Below are 22,935 nucleotides of genomic sequence, written 5' to 3' on the forward strand. Positions count from 1 at the left end.
TTGAGCCCGACAATCTAGCCAACTTTCTATCCACCTTATCGTCCATTCATCCAGCGCATATTTCTTTAACTTGCTGTCAAGAATACTGTGGGAGACCGTATCAAAAGCTTTGCTAAAGTCAAGGAATAACATGTCCACTGCTAGGGCTAGGATTGCAGGGCTCAAATAGTCGTGTAGACATCCCCACTCAGGCTGGAGCCCAGGCTCCGACACTGGGTGTCAGAGCCCAGGCTCTAGCCCCAGCAGGAAGATCTACACTGCTATTTTTAGCTCTGCAACTTGAGCTCTGCAAGCCTGTGTCAGTTGACCCGGGTTCTGAGACTCAGCAACGTGAGTTTTTCTTTGCATTGTAGATGTATTCTGAGGAGCCAGGAGGGTTCTTAGTTGAGCTGGTCAGAAAATCTTTGACAGAACCATTTTCCATTGAAAATGAAAGTTGAAGTTCCACTGAAGTTCCAAATGAAGTTCCATTGATATGGAACGGCTTCCTGAAATCGTGTCAATTTCAACAAAATTTTGTTTTAGAGAAAAAAATGGGAGAAAAGTTCTGGCAATGTTGAAATGCCCCATTTCAACATTTTCAGGGTGAAATGTTTTGATTTTTCATGTTGAACTTTTTTATTGTGTATGACATTATATATGACAATATACAACTTTTTTAAAAGTCAAAACTGATCTGATACATTTCGACTGATTCAGAAAATTTCAAAATGTTCAGCTTTTGTTCTGAATCTGAATCGAAACAAGTGTCATAATCCTTTGTGAAATGGATTTTCCATCCTCTGCTCATCTGTAGTCCTTAGTGCCCGCTGCACACAGCCACCATGTGGGGCGAGGGCACTCCCCCAGTGGGAGGGGCCTGTTAAAGACTCCTCCTCTTCCTTTGGATAAGAGAACAAGAGCCAGGAGAACTGAAGTATGATCTGAGCTGGGCTGAAATGATGGACAAGAAAATGATCTGAACGACATCCTCATCCTGCTTCGTCCCAGTCTCTGTGTTTGTTATTCTTGCTCATTGTGTCACAACAACATTTAGGCCTTGATTCCGCATTTGGATCCTTTTTGCCAGTGTAAAACTTCAGTGGGACTCCATACCGACATAAGCATCCACCCGTGCTGATCCAACGGCAGGACTGAGGCCTTCCACTGTAAGCAACTCAGAGAAAGGATCTTTCTCTGAGGTGCTCAACGTACCTGTGGGAAGTATGAATAATTAATACTAAGCACAACACATGCATGTTTATATTTGATAATAAATCAGTGGAAAATGGTGAACTCATTAATTTTTGTTACACTCCTCCTTCAAATTGGGGGAAATAAGCCAACATGGTATAGAGACCCTTAATCACTTTGGGGAAGGTAGTCCAGAAAGGCTGAAGCTTGTATGCTGCGGTTCCCCAGGTGGTATCTTGATCGCCAAGGTAAAAATAAGCATCTTTAACCATCTTTGGCCTTCATTGCCGATCAACATTATTCTCTGAATCACAAATTAACAGGATGGAATGCACATAGATTGTTTTTAACTTTATCCATCTGGGATTGTTATCCCAAACAGTAACAATATTAGCTTTAGCCATAATATTTCAGACTGATCCAAGAATGCTATTCTGCAATATCTATCCGCACTCTGCATCTGACCCACGCAAACATCAGGGGACACCAGTTTCATTAGGCAGTGCTCAGCAGTTGGATGTACTGTTCCTGCCAATGCACACACTGTAGGTTCTTTATTGCCTAATTGTCTCTTTTTCTGAGATGGCTTACAACAAACACAAAGGCCATGGAAAAAGCAGTGCTTTAGCTGTCAGGGGTAGGCCTGTCACATTCTGAGACAAGGTGGGTGAGGGAATATCTTTTATTGGACCAACTTGTGTTGGTGAGAGAGACAAGCTTTTGAACCACACAGAGCTCTTCTTCGGGGCTGGGAAAGGAACTCCCAGCATCACAGCAAAATGCAAGGTGGAACAGATTGTTTAGCATAAGTAGTTAGCACATATGGTCAGGGACCATTCAAGGTAGGACTGAAAAGAACAGAAAGAGGCAGAAAGAAAACGGGTGAAAGGCTTCAAACCCAGGGGCCTGATTCTGATCTCACTTGCAGCAGTGTAAATCAGCAGTGGTTTTAATGGAATTGCTTGTTACACTGGTATACAACTGATGTGAGATCAGAATCAGATCCCACATCATTAAGGCAGTAGAGCAGGGATTACGAATCTAAATAGTTGGGTGGCTGGTGAGTGTGGTTAGAGAGTTAGAGAAAGGCCAGGAAATCGAAAGTGGTGCTGCCTGTAGACAGGTGTAGTGGACACAGGCACTTCTAGGTGAGGGATCTGGCTTCCTTATTTTACCTAGATTCCAAGGCCAGAGGGACCATTGTGATCATCTAGTCTGACCTCCTGTGTAATACATGCCAGAGGACTTCCCCAAAATAATTCCTAGAGCAGATCTTTTAGAAAAAACATTCCATATTGATTTAAAAATGGTCAGTGATGGGGAATCCACCATGAACAACCCTTAGTAAATTGTTCCAATGGTAAATTATTCTCACTATAGAAAATTTACACTATATTTCCAGTCTGAATTTGTCTAGCTTCAACTTCTAGCCATTGGACCTGTTGTACCTTCACTGTTACATGGAAGAGCCCACTATTAAAAATTTGTTCCCCAGAGAGGAACTTTTAGACTGTAATCAAGTCAACCCATAACTTTTCTTTGTTAAGCTAACTAGATTGAGCGCCTTGCATCTGTTAATATAAGGCAGGTTTCTAATCCTTTCATCCTCCTCATAGCTCTTCTTTGAAACCTTTCCATTCTTCTTGAATTGTGGGCACCAGAACTGAGCACAGGATTCCAGCCGTGGTCACATCAGTGCCAAATACAGAGGTAAAATAACCTCTCTACTCCTACTTGAGATTCCCCTCTTTTTGCATCCCAGGATCACATTAGTTCTTTTGACCACAATGTCTATTGGGAGCTCATGTTCAGCTGATTATCTACCATGACCCCCCCCGCCCCCTTTTCAGAATCACTGCTTCCCGGGATAGACTCCTCCATCTTGTAAGTATGGCCTACATACTTAGCTGGCCCCATCACTATAATATCAGAACCATTTTTTAATGTATCGTCACAATTCTCTTGTGAGGCAGGGAAGCACTATTATTCCCATTTTAATGATGGGGACTGAGACACAGGGAATGTCTACACAGGGATGTGATTCCCAGCTGGACGAGACATACCCATGCTGGCTGTGATTTTACTCTGTTTGTTCTTCAGGCTAAAGACTGGCTGCTACAGATACATCCCACTGAGAACCATTGCATACATTTCCTCCTTGATTTCTTCCACAGACTCCAAACCCTTGTTTTATTCTTTATTGCTGTCTCTGTAGTCTAGGAGATAGATGAACAGGACCATGATTTATGGACTCTGCCTGTGGAACACTTCATGCTTATAGTTTGATTTCTAATGGAAACAAACTCCACATAATTAGAGATTGGCTCAAGTTATAAAGCTCAATTCCAGATTTCAAATAGCCCAGACTCCAGGGGGTGATTGATCCAAGCTTTTGGTTCAGCCTGTTAGAAAGATCAGATTTCTTAGCAAAACTGGGATCAGGACCTAGATTCGAATGCTGAACAACCCCAAAGTTACACCGATGGGAAGCATCAGCTAAACAGATGATTTAAAAAAATGTGGACTCAATATGCTAAATATCACGGGCCTTTTAGTACCATCTCATCTCCCAACTATAGCTGCAGGGAGCCATTGGTTTAGAACCTAGAGGGCTGCTGGTCCTTGCATGATTACCACATCTACACCACCACTCAACAGCTCTGGGAGGGCACTGAGTCATAAGCTGTGAGCCTTGAGGGCCCAAGCATCACAGGATGTACCACCCACAGAAGGCCTGATTGGCAGTGCTCCCAGGGTCCCTGATTGGTCCAGGGACACTATTTAAGCCTGGAGGGGACACCAGAAAGTTGTCTGTGCAACTAGGTGAATCCTCAGCTGCTAGAGATGCCATACCTTTATCCTGCTCTGTTTTGTTCCTGTCCTGCTCAGTTCTGCACTGGCTTCAGATCTGGTTTCTGACTTCGGCTCTGATTCCTGACTTCTGACTCCAGCTCCACCCACTAGGCCTGGCCGCCTATGCCCACGCTGTTACAATAGCCTTGTCTAAGCCGGGACATTATCTTTAACATTTCCCACCATTGCTACTCCTGCTAGGAGTAGGCGTGAAGGCTAGGACTATAACAGGGTTTAAAAGAGAACTGGATAAATTCATGGAGGTTAAGTCCATTAATGGCTATTGGCCAGGATGGGTAAGGAATGGTGTCCCTAGCCTCTGTTTGTAGGAGGGTGAAGATGGATGGCAGGAGAGAGATCACTTGATCATTACCTGTTAGGTTCACTCCCTCTGGGGCACCTGGCATTGGCCACTGTCGGTAGACAGGATACTGGGCTGGATGGACCTTTGGTCTGACCCAATATGGACGTTCTTATGTTCTTATGCTAGTAAGAGTGAGAGCGCTAGTGTAGAAAAGACCTGAGTGTAGACTTATTCTGAACAGGGGTCCTGACACAATGCTTAAAACACCTTGTCTGTTCTAGTGCTCCCACCAGCAGTCACATCACCACTCTGTGCCTTACCTTCCCCTTCGGTGAAGTGGGAGTATATTTGCCTCCTTTAGGTAGCACTTTGAGATCTGTGCCTAGAAAGTGCTATAGAAGGGCTAGGCACTATGATTCTGCTCTACAATTTCGAGAGACCTTTGTTCAAAACAAAAGCGTGATGGAGATTTCCTTGCATCCTAGTGCATGGTGCGGAGAGGAAAGAAAGGAGGGAGCGGGAGAGGAGTGATTGCTGCAACTGCTGGCCTTGAGGAAGGCTTCGCTTGCTGGGAAGTTGTGAATTGCACCAAAGCCAGGACTGTAGAGAGAAACAAATTCCAGCTCTGCCTTCCAGCAGGGCCTGATTTAAATTGGATGCTCTAATAATGGAGTGACTGTCATGCACATCTACCCAGGGACCTGGCTAGATGCAAGAGAGCAGGAACATGACAGGTACATCCATATACAGTTGATGCAAAGGTTAACAATATCTTCCTTTCAATGCCCATGTATAAATGTGACTCAGAACGTCCCCTTAAAAAGGGCTTATTGGCATCTTAGCCTGGAACATGAAATGTTTTTCAGGATCACCTTAAGCAAAAACAAAACAAAAAACCAAAGCACCCACCGCGTCGGCACCTATGCAACTTCTGTTGGTGGAAGAGACAAGCTTTGGAGCTATACAGTGCTCTTCTTCGGTAAGGATTATTGTCAGCTGTAGTATTTTGCACCATTTCTGTAGATTTTTTTTTTTAAATTAGGGCTAGGTTCCGATGTATCTTTATGATCAAATGAAGTGCAACCAGTGTGGAAATCTCATGCTGTCTCTAGAGGGCCTCTTTTCCCATAGCAAAACTCCCGTGCAGTAGACTCCTTGACACTTTTGCTAACATATTCAGTAATGAGTGAGAACGCGCTACAGCCAACCCACAAAGATCAAATATCATGAGATGGGCTGGTTTAAAAATCCTAGAATCACAGAATCATAGAACTGGAAGGGACCTCGAGAGGTCATCTAGTCCAGTCCCCTGCACTCATAGCAGGACTAAGTATTATCTAGATCATCCCTGACAGGAGTTTGTCCAACCTGCTCTTTAAAATCCCCAATGATGGAGATTCCACAACCTCTCTAGGCAATTTATTCCAGTGCTTAACCACCCTGACAGGAAGTTTTCCCTAATGTCCAACCTAAACCCCCCTTGCTGCAATTTAAACTCATTGGTTCTTGTCCAATCCTTAGAGGTTAAGAAGAACAATTTTTCTCCCTCCTCCTTGTAACAACCATTTATGTACTTGAAAACTGTTACCATGTCTCCTCTCAGTCTTCTCTTCTCCAGACTAAACAAACCCAATTTTTTCAAACTTCCCTTATTGGTCATGTTTTCTAGATCTTTAGAAAACATGACCATGGGTTTGTTCATTTTAAATAACATTCTTTCAGGGTTGTGTTTTTGGTTTTGAACCTTTACGGTCACACCTTCAGCTTTTCTCTGTAAGCAGCAGGACTAGAATCTTCCTTTGCTCTTAAATGAAAGCTGAGATTTTCACCTAATCATGTGACTCCAAGAGCCGGAACTTGAAGAAAAACACGAAATATTGTCAGACTCATGATAAATAGCAAATGTTGGCAAGGCTGCAAAAATTAGCTAATTAATCTTTTCAACATCTCTGTGAGATGGATAGGCACGTCAGTATACTCTGCATGTCACAGATGGGGAAACTTGGGCACAGAGTGCAGTAGCCTTGGTTGTTGTAATTAAATTAATTAATTCAGTGGTGTTCTGCTAATTTACATCAATTGAGGGAATTGAGAGATTAAGTAGATTACTCGAAACCGTAGAGCTGGGATTAGAATTCAGAAGTAGAACTGGGAGAATAATTAGGGTGACCGGATGTCCGAATTTTATAGGGACAGTCCTGATATTTGGGGCTTTTTTTTATATGGGCTCCTAATATCCCCCACCCCCGTCCCAATTTTTCACGCTTGCTATCTGGTCACCCTATGAATAATGGATTTTTCAGTTCATCTGCTATTTCAAAAAGTTGAAGAAAAAAACTGTTCCAGGTGAAATGAAATGTCTTGTTTCAATTTTGATCATTTTTTAAATGTTTGGGGATTTTAAAAATAAAATTAAAGGAAATATTTGAATCAAAAACTCATTTGAAAGCAAAAGATTGACATGTTGCATTTTGAAAATATTGAAGTGAAACATTTCGATCTTTTTTCTTCAAAATGAAGAATTCAGCATACTTGACGCCAATTTAAGGAGTGTTTCGGTGTTGCCAAATCTGCATTTTTTTGCCAAAAAAAGTTTCAGCTGACAAATTTTGCCCAACTCTATTTGGGCAGGAGTTGCCCAACTCTATTCCTAGTCCTGGTCCAGTGCTTTGTCCACTAGACAAGACTGTGTCTCAGTTAGGATGTAAAAGGCTCATCGCTTCTCAGAAGAGGCGCTGTAGGGGAATAACAAGGATGAAGTCAGGGGTGGCCTGGATCAGGCTTGGTGTCCTCTTGTTGACAGAACTATCAATCTTCTGCTCATGAAGACTTAAGTACGGGGTGGAAGCCCAAACTCAGTGATGAGTTTAAAAACAAAGAATAAGCACAACAAATAGGAATCTGAAAAAAATCGAGCAGTGGGCAATGCTGTTTTCCTTATTATCCCTTCTCCAGTTGTAATGCTTATTTCTGATTTGTATTGCATTTGTGCCTAGACCATTCAGGATCAGGGTCCTGCTGCGTTAGGTGCTGTACACACACAGAGCAAAAGATCGTCAGTTCCTCAGGATAGTGACTATCTATCTGGCCTGGATTCAGCTTTAGCCAGCTGCTGCTCTTCCAGGGCTGGTTTCAGCTGGTACTGAGAGATCTGGGAGATGGTGCTGTTTGACAGACGGGAGCTGTAGGTGGGTGTCGGCTGCATACCGTTGGCCCTGCAGCCTGCGTTCCCTACTGGTGCCATGCAGATGTTGAATAATATGGGGGAGCGAAGTCAGCTCTGCAGGCCTGTGCAGGTGCGGGCTCCGGAGATGGAAGAACAATCCATAGCATCCCTCTGCGTTCGGTCTGAGAAGAGTACCTGAAATGGCTCAGGCTATCTCCGTTACCCAGGCACCTCCTGGAATGTGTATCTTCCGACACTGTATGAATGTCCTACATTTATAGACACCGACTCTGTGGGTGCTCCAGGGCTCGAGTACCCGTGGGAAAATACAGTGGGTGCTCAGCACCCACCAGCCACAGCTGTTTGGGGGGCGGGGGTGCAGATCAGCTATTCGGTGGCAGGAAGCGCTCGGGAGGGGGGGAAGAGCAGCGATGGGAAGAGGCAGAGTGAGGGCGGGGCCTCAGGAGGGGGCGGAGCAGGGGCAGGAAGAGGCGGAGCAAGGGCGGGGCCCGTGGGCAGAGTTGGGGCAGGGCCTCGGGGTGGAGTGGGGGTGGAGCACCCACCGGGAAAGATAAAAGTCAGTACCTGTGCCTACATTCACTCCGTCCACCCAGAACCTGATTTGAATGATCCTAAATAACAACCATGAGGGCAGAACTTGCCTCTGCGACCCCTCTCAATGGATCTCAGCTCCTTTGCTGTCCCCGGCATTCGGACAGAGCAGGGCAGCTGTGATCCTCCACGTGCATCATGGAGGAGGATTTCACTTTGGTTGGAAAGCATATAGAGAGACGTTGCCATTTGGGGGTCCTGAAGTCCCTATAGTCCTAGTGCCCCCCTCATCTGGCCCTGTGCTCACTGTGAGTGGTGGAGGTGGAATGGTGGAGGTGGAGGTGCAGGCATGAGCAAGAATGACTGCAGGGAAAGTATTGACTTTCTTTGCTAAGTGCTGAAGAAAAGAGCCAGGATGTCAGACAAGGAGACTATGGCTGTCTCTGGTCACAGAACAAGCAGAGCAAATGCTGCCTAGTACCTGCTTTCCCAGTGCACAGCAATGCTGCCAGGCTGGTCTTTTGTGTGAGCAACATGAGCGACCCGCTGGGGCCTTGCACAAGCTCGCATCTCGCTCCCTTCTAGGGCTTGAGGCCACACCAGGTTGAAGGCATCCCCTCTAGGAATGGAAGGAAAGTTGTGTCTGTGTCAGCTGGACCCTGGACATCTCTGCTGAAGTGCTCATTAGTGGCAACCTGTCTGCTAGTGTAATGCCAACAGATCCTGGTCGTCAGCAGGCAGGATTGAACCTGGGACCTCTGGAGCTCAGAGCGTGAGCTGAAAGCCAACTGGCTATTAGCTAAGGCTATAGAGCAGACTCAACCTCTCTCTCTTTAAGTGGTCTCAGTGCTACTAGATGGGACAGACCACCACACCCAGAAGGTGTATGGGTTACACTAGGAAGTCACCAGCTCTTAATTCTGGCCACCAAAGAGCCAGCAGCTATTAGCAGCTTTTAGTCATGAACAACTTAGGCCAGATTCATCCCACCAGCCTGGAGATGCTGTTTCCCATTGCCAGTCCTCAAACCCAGCCTGTCTGCTATGAAGGATGTATGCCAGCTACCCAGGCTCTCCTTCTTGACTAGCGGTTCAAGGCAGGGAAATGGCAGGGAGTCAGAAGTCAGTGCAGGGAAATAGATAACTGACAGGACAGGAGGAGTGAGATGGAGGAGCCCGAAGGCACAACAGGGGGGAACAATTGTATTTGGCACATTTATAGTGTCTGGCATCTGAGAATTCCAAAGCACTTTACAAAGGTGGGTCTTACTGGGCGACTCACCTCTGTAACCTGCACCCCTGTAACCAGCAGAACAGCAAGGTAGGGCTCACTGCAGTGTGCGTAAATCCACTCTCTCTCGAATGCCCTTGGGCAGCGTTCTGATGCCGTGCACACGAGGAGGGGCACTTTATATCGTCTCACTTAAAAAGTTTGTCTTAACTAAAGTATTACAATTAAAACTCAACCCTGAATAATTGAAAAGTGCCTGAGCCCAGAGCCATTAATACAGGAATGTACGTTTTAAATTATTTTTAATATGCTTTGCAAGGCATTCATAAAAGACCCCTTGCCAATATGCATTTGAGTTCCTTGCATTAGGCTTTGCAGAATTTAAATTCATTACACTGCGAGGGATTGGAACGCCCCCAGCATTTCAATTAGATGGAACTCCCATGTGGTCACAAAAAAGGGGAGGGGGGAGACTGAATGGGGGTTGGCAATAGGACACAGCAGCTATCATCTGTAGGTCACTGGTTTCAATCCAGGCCAGGCCCTTAGCGATCTGCCTGTGTTGCAATGAATTGTTAGCTTCAGCCCAGTGCCTCGGGAACAGATGTCAGATCACAGACACTGACATTTATTCATGTTTGTGAAGCTCTTGGAGATCCTTCTTCGTAAGTGCAATGGGCACCTTTCCTGGCAGCTAGGCCTATATCAGTATTAATTGGCACCCTTGGCTACATAAGTATTAATTGACCCTCTTGCTGGCAGACAAATCAGAGATGCCAAGGATGGAATGGGCCATGGAGACCAAGCTGCCCTCTCAACCTTAGAGGCGATGCGTCCATCCCAGGTGTTGCCTCAAGCATAACAGCAAGGCAGAGGTGGGGGAACTCAAGGTCCTCACAGGCACCGTTAATGTGCCCATATTGTATATCCTGCATATTAATGAATAAGTGACGTCCCTGCTTACATGCAGGTGAAGGGGGTCAGCTTCTAGGACGTGGCACGGAGCCATAGGCCAATTTGGCTGAGTCACCTGCTGCCAGATCAGGGGAGACACATTGGCTCCAACACCAGAGTACACGAGGTTGAGAGTCTCTCTGGGGCAAGAGGGAACTGGGGCCCTGATCCAACTTAGCACTGAAGCATGTGAATGGTCCCATTGAAGTTAAACATGTGCTCAAGCTTTTTGCTGGATCAATGCCTAGGGGCCCAGAGAAGAGACGTCCTGCAAGGAGAAGCTCCAGGAAGAGCCAGGCTCAAGAGGAAGCTTGGGGAGAGGTTTATGTCAGCTATTTAAGTACAAATAAAGGTCAGTCCACAGGGGGCAGGGGGTGTTGGGATAATATCCAGCATGTGCAAACAGTGTGAACAGCAGGATGAGTAGTGACCTGCTACAGTGCAATAGAGAGAGCTGCAAACTCCATCACTCTCAGACACACCATGAGAACATGCAGCATCATACCCTTGTGGAGTTTTATAATCCTGGGTCTGGTACAGGGATGTGTCCCTGAACCCTGCTTGGGGCTTTCGTCCTCCCATTCAGCGCGGCTGTCCTCCTTAGATTGTAAACCCTTTGGGGCAGGGACCTTCTCTTTGTTCTGTGTTTATACAGCACTGAGCACAAGGGGGTGCTGATCCCAGACTGAGGCCCTTTGGTGCTTCTGTATATATAATAAAGAATAATAATAATATGCCTGATCAACATCAACTAGATGCTGGATTGAATAAGAAATTTTCTCTGGCCTCTCCACATCTCCACTTCTGATCCCAGCCCTGAGCCCTGCTAATCTGTCCCCCACTCCCAACCCAGCTTTTTAAGGGCCTCCTCTCCCTGAATAGCTCTATATTATTTAATTAATTTATTTATTATATGACTGTGGTGACTAGTAGCCCCCGTCATGAACCAGGGCCCCATTGTGCTAGGTACTGAACAAACAGAACAAAAAGACAGGCCCCGCCCTAGATAGTTTACAAGCTAAGACAAGAGACAACAGGTGGATAACAGACATACCAGTGGGGCAGCACAAAGAAACAATAAGACATTATTATAACATTACATAAGTACAAACTCAGTGCAGTGTGATCTTCCTGAGTCTGCAGACAGACAGCACGAGTGCCTCTATCACTATTCACAATTTTACTGCTGCCTATAGAGCTCTGAATACCAAACCAAAGTGATGTTCATTTCACACTGCCACAGCTTGGTAAATCTCTGAGCAGCAGCAGAGGCACCGGTGCTGTCCATCTGCAGACTCAGGAAGGTGAAACTGTGCTGTTTAAACTTGTTTCACATTCAGAAATTTAACTTTGCAATTTTAACGGCTAGAAAAGAAATTTAAAACAAGAAATTGGAGCTAAAACCCTGCATACATCAGTGGTTTATGCTCATGTAAGTAGTCATGAGCGAACCTGACAGTGATTCAGTTTGGGAAAACATCCAAAAGGCTGGACCCTTCTCAAAAGTTCACCTGAACTTCTGCCCTGTAGAAAATGAGCTGGCAGAAATCACAAGAAAACAGGATTTCTCATAGCTTTTCTAGCAACTCCTATTTTCAACCAGGGGGCCAGGAACTGGTGTTTTGGTATTTCTGCTTCTGATTTCTGCATGAAAGGAGGGAATTCAGAAGCATGTCAAAATCTTTTCTAGTGTGGCGAGTCAGTTCTTATTTTATCCAAACTGGTTCATTATCCATCCTTCATCGTAGCCACATTCGAAGCATGCGACTGCGCTTTTGGGAGTCCCACCCATCCCACCAATCTCCCCAGCCTCCTGGCCCAGCAAGATAAAGATCCAGACCATCCCTGATCCTTAGTTCACTGATTCACTTCCCTGCTGGTAACATCCAGATGGATTCATGCTCCCAAATGACAAAATACTTCTGACCTCCCCCATGACAGTGGGGCCATCTCACTGCTGCCAAACCCTCCTCCCCCAGAGTTTGCTAGCGTCTGCTTCAGGCACCCACATGCCTGGCTTGTCTCAGAGCCCTATAGATCCTCAGGCCAGCCAAAGCAGCTGACACTGACTGACCCGTTTAACACAGGGCAAGATGCATGGGGAGACAGATGTAACCTTTCCATTACTGTGACGAGAGCATTAAAGGGGCAGCTACTGTCACCGTTTGTGCAGTATTCTAGACAACGTGGTCCGTGAACCTGGCACGGCTGTCGTTTCAGACTGGCTTGTGTCCTGAGTGGGGGAATGTGTTTGTGTGTTTTCAATGCATCTAATACTAGGCCAAGAAGAGGCAGGCTCTTTTAAAAAAAAGATGATTCTCTCTTCAGGGAAGGGAGCGCAAGGGGCAGCAAAAGCTCAAAGGCATGTCTAATCCGTTTTAACTGTAAAGGGCCTTTCTGGGTTTGCAAGTGCCCCTCCTGTGAGGCACCCCAGCGTGGAGACGTTGACGCAGGCTATGTAGTCCAAAAAAACAGGAATGTTGAAAACTGAAGAGGCCCCGCGTTACTGGGGAGGTGGGTAGAGGGAAGGAAAGAACCGTAATGTCTGCAAAGAAGAAAAATACGTGGAAAGGGAAGGAGACAGCCTGCCATCTAGCGGGATTTGCAGGCTGCTTCATGTCAGCAGTTATATAACCTGCAAATGGGAGGAGGGGGGTGGACAAAAAACACCCCAAACTGTTTTTAATGCAAATCGAGTCCGATCATTGAAACACAGAGGAATGTGCCTGAGTTCTGGGGAATCTCAGGTTATTTCCCCTTGTCATTTTCTCGACCAGTTGAACTGCATAACCCAGCGATATTAGTGGCTGCTTGGCCTTTCTCCCAAGACGTACAGGGCTATTGGGTACATCTGCCAGAGAAATGCAATGAGACATCAGAGCATAAATACATTCAATAAAATACACTGATCTAAAAAAGTTAAATCAAACAGCTGTGTGTTCTTCTCTTGCTTTTTTCCTTCCAGCCTGTCTTCCCCTCTTCTCCCACCTCTGATTCATTCTATCCACCTAAAGTCCCACTGGCTTTTTCCTGCTCTTTATTACATATTTTTCCTATTTTTTTATTTAGGAATCATTAACAGGGTTACAAATCCTTGCCATGCAACCATCAGAAACAAAACAAGAATCATTACAACAGTGAGCCTTTGTTGAAAGGGATGTTATCCGGGACTGTAGTTATCAGATCTCTCTCTTTAACAGGGTGTTACCATATAACAGAGCGAGCATCTTTACAACGCCTATGACATGTCGTTTCTAGTGATTTGATTGAATTGAGTGAAATCGTTGATTACACACATTGAACAGACCAGGCACGTCTATCAAATGGTAATAGTCACAAAAATTGGACAGGTGTGTTTTTGTTTTTTGCAGGTGAATGTACTTTGTCGGAGTATTGCATAAAAGGTAACCTAGTATCTAAGTATCTGTTTGTCCTTGGTCTATTTTGCTGGGTATGTAATTGGTATGTTAATTTTTCCATAATGTCGTCCTGACATTTTTTGAACCATTCCTCGATAGTTGGACTTTATTCCTTTTTTAAACAATTCCTTCTCCTTTCCTTTCTTTGAAAAGCAGCTTCTCCTTCCTTGCCATTCCTGTCCTGTCTCTCATTTGCTCCACTCTGTATTACCTCCCCCCTCTTCTGTCTCCTGGGTTTGTTTGCCTCCTGCTTCCCCTTCTTCTCTCTGCTTGCCGCAGCATCATCTCTGTCCCCCTTGCTCTTACTGGCACTGCCTTGAATGTCCTTGCTTCCTTCTCCTAGTAGACAGAGCACTGACTGAGACAAAGAAGACCTGGGTTCTATTTCTGGCTTAGCCACTGGCTTGCTGGATGACCTTGGGCAAGTCACGTCACCAAGCTGTGCCTCAGTTTCCCCACCTGAAAAATATCGATAATGTAAAGTGCTTTGAGATCTACTGATAAAAATTATTGGTGATGAGAAAGCCTGGATCCCCTCTTCATTTGCCCCCAATCCCCATGTTGCCTAACAGCTCCTTTTTATAAGAAGAGACTCCCCATATATCAGGGAGTTTATATAGGTTTTACTTTATACTCAGGATTGTAAGGATCCATGGAGTGGAACCCAGGTCTGCGGAGCTTGGGATGATTGACATTCCCACATGCCACTGGGAGTCTGTGCAGAGCCACAGGAAGTCCCGCCCAGTGACGCTACCTTATGGCCTTCTGATTGGCCAAGCTCACTATTTAACCCTGCTGGGTGGCCCAGGAAGTTGTCTGGGCAACCATCCAAACTTCTGACTCGCTGCAACTCCAGACCTTAGCTTGTCTTCTGATCTCCGGTCTCTGACCCTGGCCTGACTCTGATCCTGACTCTTGCCTCCTGATTCCAGCCTAGTATTATCTCTGGTCTCTGACTGTGGTCTGACTCTGATTCTCGCTTATCGAACCTGGCTCTAGCCATTTTTCCCACCCCTGCTCACAGACTACCGTCTTATGGCCATCCATGACATGTGGACCCCAGTCCAGCAGTGACTGCTAGGCCTGGATGCCTGTGCCCCCAGTCCCTTACAGCTTGCTGAGACCCACTTTTGACCCCCTCTGTGGGAGCCCCTTAACAGGTATATGGAAGGGGTGGGTCCATCACCACACATTGGACCCCATGCAATCCCAGGTCTGCAGGTGCGGGTCACACAACTCCAAACCAAGAACCATCTGCTGCGGTCCCAAGGGGCACAGCTCCTAGGAGAAAATCAGATACTCCAAGAGCAGCTAGCAGTGTCCCAGGAAGAGAAGTCCAGACTCCAGGCATGGGTTGAGCCACTGCCTTCTGAAAAACAGGGTTCCACAGTACCACTACTGGAATGTTTTGATAGGACCTACCAGAAATTCAGTGGATTCCTAAGCCAATGACATCTCCTCTTCCTGCTCTGCCCTGGAATGTGCCCTGCTGACCAGGCCAGGGTGGGACTAACGATCAGTTTGCTAGCTGGAGAAGTGCTGGATTAGGCCTCCCCGCTGCTGCAGCAGGACCGGCCAATGTTAATGGACTGCAATGTCTTCCTGCCAGATTTTTCCACAATTTTTGACGACTCTCATTGAGCTCACTCAGAGGAAGCCTCACTATGAAGGCTCCAGCAAGGGCCAGCTTCCTCATACGCTGACACTGAGTGGAACGGGGCACCCCGACTGCATCATTTTCAGTGTGGACTTAGTGAGGAAGTAAAGGACGATCTTGCCCGGGTCGAGACCCCGACCAGCTTGGATGCCTTCATTGACCTCTCTCTCTGTATTGACAACTGGCTTCATGAGCAAAAGGAGGACAGAAGAGGCACCATGCCACTGCTTTGCCCATATCCCACGCTGAAAACCCCAGGGCTCAACCATGAACCGATGCAGGTGGATCTTGGCCACTGACACCTGACCCTGGAAGAAGAGAAACAGCGACAGAACAATAACTTATTCTTTTGTGGCAGAGCACAAGGACATGCCCATGTCCCTTGCCAGTCGCGGACCTCTACCGCCGAGGAATCAAGAAACAAGTGAGCCCAGGCCATGTGGAAGGAGGGTGGCCTGGCAACCACCACTGGCACTATGCTCCTAAACTACCCTCCCAGCCCTTGAGGGAAACCCAATCCAGAGCATGTGGGCCCTCCCCATGCTTCCAAGGACAAATAAAATTATGTACCATGGATGGGGCCCTGATCGATTATGGGGCTACCAATAATTTCATAGAGGATAAATTTCAGAGTAGCAGCCGTGTTAGTCTGTATTCGCAAAAAGAAAAGGAGGACTTGTGGCATCTTAGAGACTAACCAATTTATTTGAGCATAAGCTTTCGTGAGCTACAGCTCACTTCATCGGATAAAGCTACTCAAGCACTACAAATCCCCTTCTGTTTTAAGTCTACATCAGTCTTTGTAGAGATGATAGATGAGTCCCTCCTTTCCCTGGAGACAGTGACGCAGGAAATAGTATCCCTAGAGGGCATATGCCAGAGTCATCAGGAAGCATTACAATTCAATGTGATCCATTCTCCACACTTCCCCCTAATTCTCAATATCACCTAACTGGAGCAGCATGATCCTTGCATCTCCTGGCAAGAGAAGAGGATCAACTTCCCCTCTGAATACTACCCAAGGGCCTGCCTGCGTGCAGCAGGCCCCAACCTTTTGATCTGGGGCTCGTGCAGCCTATCAGAAGCAACAGCATCTGTGGGGAAACCCCAGATGGTGGTGGCTAATCAGAAGAAACCACTCCCAAACCTGAATCCCCATCTTCCTGATAAGTATTGGGATTATGCAGATGTTTTTGTAAAGAAGAATGCAGATTTGCTACCTCTGCACTGGGATAATGACTGCCCCATAGACTTACAATGCAGGGCAAAGGTCCCTTATGGATTGATCTATGCAATATCACATCCAGAAATGGCAGCCCTTCGTGCATACATCCAGGAAAACCTGGCCAAGGGCTTCATCTAGTGCTCCACTTCCAGGGGCTCTGGTCCTTTTCATTAAGAAAAAGGATGGAATGCTACACCTCTGCGTAGACTATCAGGCTTAAACCAGATGATGATCCAAAATCTATATCGCATGCCCCTAATTTTGGAGTTACTAGATCATGTGCAATCTGCCAGGATTTTCACCAAACTGGATCTCCAGGGCACTTCCAACCAACTGTGCAACAGGGCAGGAGATGAATGGAAGACCAGCTTTCGAACCCACTATGGGCACTTTGAATATTTAGTAATGCCAGTCTGGCCAGCGCTCCCGTGACCTTTCGACACTCCATGAATGACATATGTAGAGACATGCTAGACCAGTATGTAGTCATTTTATCTTCATGGCATATGTGTGTTTTCAGATAATCCTGAGCAGAATTGTTACCATGTTCAATCCGTCCTGAAAAGACTACTGAACAACAGCCTGTTCATGACACTGGAGAAATGTACCTTTGACCAGTCTTTCACAGAATTTTTGGGTTATATTCTTTCCTCAGAGGGCATCAAGATACACCACCCAGAAGGTGGAGGCCATCTACAGTGGGGCAGCACCCAGGTCCCCTTGGGATTTACAGAACTTCCTGGGTCTTGTGAATTTTTACCAATGGTTCATTCCAGGCTTCTCAGAGCAAAACGCCCCCATTATCAACCTCCTCCACAAGTCACCAAATTTGTTTGGCTGCCTGAAGCTCACCATGCTTTCAAACAGGCCAAGGCTGCTTTCACCACTGCTTCCATTTGAGCAGATCTGGACCCGGCCCTGGCATTCATAGTGGAAGCCAATGCCGCCAGTGGCACCATACTCTCTCAGAAGCGTGGTCCATTGCAAGTGTTGCACCCTGCGCCTGCTACTCCTGAAAACTCACCCCTGCTGAGTGGAATTATGAGATATTAGATAAAGAATGGCTCACAATTAAATCAGCCTTTGAAGAGTGGTGTCATCACCTTGAGGGAGCCTGACACCCCGGTACAAGCCTTTTCTGACCATAAGAACCTTGAATATCTGTGTAAGGCTCGAGCTTTGAACCAAAGATAGCTCAGGTGGGTAGTCTTCTCTCAGTTCAATTTCATCATCACCGGTCACCTGAGAACCAGGCACAGGAAAGCAGATACCTTATCCTGAAAGGGGAGTACTACCAAGTGGGTGAGGAGCCTAACCAAGACCATCTTGTCTCTGAAAACCTCACCGTTTCCTTAGTACCACAATACTCCAAGACCTGATTGATCTAATCTGACCCACTTTGCAGGGCAATCCAGTAGCCCAGGAGGTGACGGAACAACCTGAGGAAACAAGAGCCAGAACCAAAATGCAATGCTTCACACAGGATGAGATCACCTAACTTGATGGGCGCATATACATTCCATTGGGGTGCCCCCAGATAGAAGTGCTCAATCTCTGTCACAACGCTCTATTGGCAGGCCATTTTGTCTGCCTTAAAACTTCCCACACAGCTTCCCATTTCTTCTGCTGGCCCTATATGCAAGCCAAAGTCCAGGACTATGTTGACTTTTGTGACCTGTGAGCTCACACCAAGATGCTCTGCACTAAGCCCATCAGTATCCTGCTACCCCTGGATACCCCACCTAGACCCGGGGCCTCAGTCACCCTGGATTTTGTAGTACAACTCTCTGAGGCTGATGGCCACACATTGGTCTTGCGCATTTTAGACCAACTGACAAAAATGGCACATCTCATCCCCTGTGACCACCAGTGGCAGATTAATGATTTTGCCGCCCCTAGGCCCTGAAATAATTGACCCCCCGCCCCCAGCAGCTCCCTGCCACCCCACCCCAGCTCACTTCTGCTCCACCTCCTCCTCTGAGCGCGCCACTGGGTCCTGCTTCTCCCCGCTCCCTGCCAGTGCTTGTGCCTCTGGCTGCTATTATAAATTTGCCGCCCCTGCAAATTTGCCGCCTGTTTGGCCTAGGCCTGTTTGGCCTAGGCCTGTGGCCGGCCTAGGCGTTAATACGCTTCTCATGACCACCTGCCCTCTGCTGAAACAACGGCTCAAATCCTACTGGTGCACATGATCCATCTTCATGGGCTTCTGGATCATATCACCTCAGACCAAGGCCCGCAGTTTGTCTCACGCTTTTGGCATGAATTACTCCAGTTAATGGACATTTGCCCCTTTTACCATCTCCATGTACTACCCTGTAATGGGATTCACTCTGTGCCCCTGGGTATTTGGCCCCTGAGCCTCCCTCTTCAATGAGTCAGGAACACTTCAGTCTGGTGCAACACCTGAGCTGTTTATTCTTAGAAGGTTTCCCACCACAAGTTCCCAACTATATACAGGCTTCACAGCTACTTTGCCTACAACAGGCCTGGCCAGCAACAGACTAGGAAACTCCCACTTCCTTCTGTGCCTGACCCTTCCCTTTCCCTCTCCCCTTCTCTGGCTTCCTCCCAGCATTTATAGCTCCAGGCTAATAAGACTGGAAGATGCAGCCAGTTACCAGGCAGGCACCAGGCTATTCACCCAGCCCCAATCCATTCCCCTTGATTGGGGCTGGAGTAGCAGCAGCTGATTAAGGGCTTTTCAACCTGCACTCTGCCACATACCCACAGGTAGATGGGCAGAGCAATACCTAAGGTGCTTTGTAAACTACCATCAAGATAGTTGGTTTGCCCTTCTTCCTTATGCTGAGTTTTCATACTACAATGCTGACCAAACCTCCACAGGGCAGAGTCCCTTTTAAGCAAATTACGGGCTTCACCCTTGCTTCCACCCAGCCTGGCCAGCAGCCTCCCCAAACCCAGCAGCTGCCAACTGGATCCAATGGATTCCCCATATCCAGGGGAAGCTTAAGGACCATCCTGAAAAGGTGAAAAGGGACTACAAGAGGTACACAGACTGCCAACACCAGGAAGGCCCATCTCTCACGGCGGATCAAAAGGTGCGGCTTGCAGAAAAACACCTCTGTACCAACTGGCTGTCCCACAAGCTAAACCACCAGTTCCTTGGACCCTTCCCGATCTGTCAGCAAATCAACCCCACCACCTTCAAATTGCAGCTCCCTCAATCCCTTAAAATACATCCTGTTCTCCCTGTATCTCTCCTGATACCTTACTTAGAGGACCCCGTTCCCAGTTGGTCCCAACAGCTTCCCCTGCTGCTCCAGGTCCAAGGATATGAGGCATATATAGTCCACACTGTCCATGACTCTAAATTTGTAGAGGGGGAGACTGTACTACCTAATGGATTGGGAGAGCTCTGGTCCTGTAGAGTGCTCCTGGGAATCTGCTGCCCATATCCTGGTAAAAAGGTTTCATGAAGACCACTCAGACAAACCAGGCCAGGTGCTAACCTGGAGGAAGGGTGCTGGTAATGTAAGGAACCATGGACTAGAATCTGGGTCTTCAGAGCCTGGAATTACTGACCTTCCCACAATGCCACGGGCTAGGGAGCACTGTGGGAAATAGGAACCACAGGAAGTATCGCCCAAAGGATCCAGAGTGACAGTACCCCATGGCCCTCTGATTGGCCAAGTGTACTATTTAATCCTGGAGGGCGGCCCAGGAAGTTGTCTGGGCAACTACTGTGGCTCCAGACCTTGCCTTGTCTTCTGATTGCCAGTCTCCATCCCTGGCCTGACTCTTGCCTTCTGACTCCAGCCTGGTAACTAACTGCTTCTGATCTCTGGTCTCCAACCCTGGCCTCATTCTGACTCTTACTTATTGAACCTGGCTGTAGTGATTCCTCTGCTCCCTGAATGCTGTCTGCTTTTCCATCCTTGACATATGGATCCCAGCCCAGCTGTGATTGCTAGGCCAGACCCCCTACACCCTGGTCTATTACAATGAGACAATGCAACATCCTGGGAAGAGGAGACATAGCTGGCTTCCCTCTGCCCATTACTAGGGGTGGGGAGAGGGGGAAAGCACCCAGGGAGGAGAAGAGACCTACTGGTAAAAAAAGAAGAAAAAAAAAAAAAGGTGAACAACTCAATTTTTAGAGTGCCAGGATGCAGGAACCCTGCATGGGAATTGCCAGACCTGAGGTCCATCTAGTTCAGTATCTTGTTTCTGGCCAGTGCAAGATGTTTCTGAAGAACGTGCAACAAACTCTGCAGGAGGTAGTTCTGGAATAACCTGCCTTCAAGATAGGTTTCAGAGTAACAGCCGTGTTAGTCTGTATTCGCAAAAAGAAAAGGAGTACTTGTGGCACCTTAGAGACTAACCAATTTATTTGAGCATAAGCTTTCGTGAGCTACAGCTCACTTCATCGGATGCATACTGTGGAAAGTGTAGAAGATCTTTTTATACACACAAAGCATGAAAAAATACCTCTCCCCACCCCACTCTCCTGCTGGTAATAGCTTATCTAAAGCAATCACTCTCCTTACAATGTGTATGATAATCAAGTTGGGTCATTTCCAGCACAAATCCAGGTTTTCTCACACACCCCCCTCCACACACACACACACACACACACACACACACACACACACACACAAACCCACTCTCCTGCTGGTAATAGCTTATCTAAAGTGACCACTCTCCTTACAATGTGCATGATAATCAAGGTGGGCCATTTCCAGCACAAATCCAGGGTTTAACAAGAGCATCTGAGGAGGGGGGGAGGGTAGGAAAAAACAAGGGCAAATAGGTTACTTTGCATAATGACTTAGCCACTCCCAGTCTCTATTCAAGCCTAAATTAATTGTATCCAATTTGCAAATGAATTCCAATTCAACAGTTTCTTGCTGGAGTCTGGATTTGAAGTTTGTTTTTTTTTTGTAATATTGCAACTTTCATGTCTGTAATTGCGTGACCAGAGAGATTGAAGTGTTCTCCGACTGGTTTATGAATGTTATAATTCTTGATATCTGATTTGTGTCCATTTATTCTTTTACATAGAGACTGTCCAGTTTGACCAATGTACATGGCAGAGGGGCATCGCTGGCACATGATGGCATATATCACATTGGTGGATGTGCAGGTGAACAAGCCTCTGATAGTGTGGCTGATGTTATTAGGCCCTGTGATGGTGTCCCCTGAATAGATATGTGGGCACAGTTGGCAACGAGCTTTGTTGCAAGGGTAGGTTCCTGGGTTAGTGGTTCTGTTGTGTGGTATGTAGTTGCTGGTGAGTATTTGCTTCAGGTTGGGGGGCTGTCTGTAGGCAAGGACTGGCCTGTCTCCCAAGATTTGTGAGAGTGTTGGGTCATCCTTCAGGATAGGTTGTAGATCCTTAATAATGCGTTGGAGGGGTTTTAGTTGGGAGCTGAAGGTGACGGCTTGTGGCGTTCTGTTATTTTCTTTGTTAGGCCTGTCCTGTAGTAGGTGACTTCTGGGTACTCTTCTGGCTCTGTCAATCTGTTTCTTCACTTCCGCAGGTGGGTATTGTAGTTGTAAGAATGCTTGATAGAGATCTTGTAGGTGTTTGTCTCTGTCTGAGGGGTTGGAGCAATGCGGTTGTATCGCAGAGCTTGGCTGTAGACGATGGATCGTGTGGTGTGGTCAGGGTGAAAGCTGGAGGCATGTAGGTAGGAATAGCGGTCAGTAGGTTTCCTGTATAGGGTGGTGTTTATGTGACCATCGTTTATTAGCACTGTAGTGTCCAGGAAGTGGATCTCTTGTGTGCACTGGACCAGGCTGAGGTTGATGGTGGGTTGGAAATTGTGGAAATCATGGTGGAATTCCTCAAGGGCTTCTTTTCCATGGGTCCAGATGATGAAGATGTCATCAATATAGCGCAAGTAGAGTAGGGGCATTAGGGGACGAGAACTGAGGAAGCGTTGTTCTAAGTCAGCCATAAAAATGTTGGCATACTGTGGGGCCATGTGGGTACCCATAGCAGTGCCGCTGGTCTGAAGGTATACATTGTCCCCAAATGTAAAATAGTTATGGGTGAGGACAAAGTCACAAAGTTCAGCCACCAGGTTAGCCGTGACATTATCGGGGATAGTGTTCTTGACGGCTTGTAGTCCATCTTTGTGTGGAATGTTGGTGTAGAGGGCTTCTACATCCATAGTGGCCAGGATGGTGTTATCAGGAAGATCATCGACGGATTGTAGTTTCCTCAGGAAGTCAGTGGTGTCTCAAAGGTAGCTGGGAGTGCTGGTAGCGTAGGGCCTGAGGAGGGAGTCTACATAGCCAGACAATCCTGCTGTCAGGGTGCCAATGCCTGAGATGATCAGACGCCCAGGATTTCCAGGTTTATGGATCTTGGGTAGTAGATACAATATCCCAGGTCGGGGTTCCAGGGGTGTGTCTGTGCAGATTTGATCTTGTGCT

The sequence above is a fragment of the Eretmochelys imbricata genome, chromosome 2 (genome assembly GCF_965152235.1).
Source record: "Eretmochelys imbricata isolate rEreImb1 chromosome 2, rEreImb1.hap1, whole genome shotgun sequence".
NCBI classification, from domain to species: domain Eukaryota; kingdom Metazoa; phylum Chordata; order Testudines; family Cheloniidae; genus Eretmochelys; species Eretmochelys imbricata.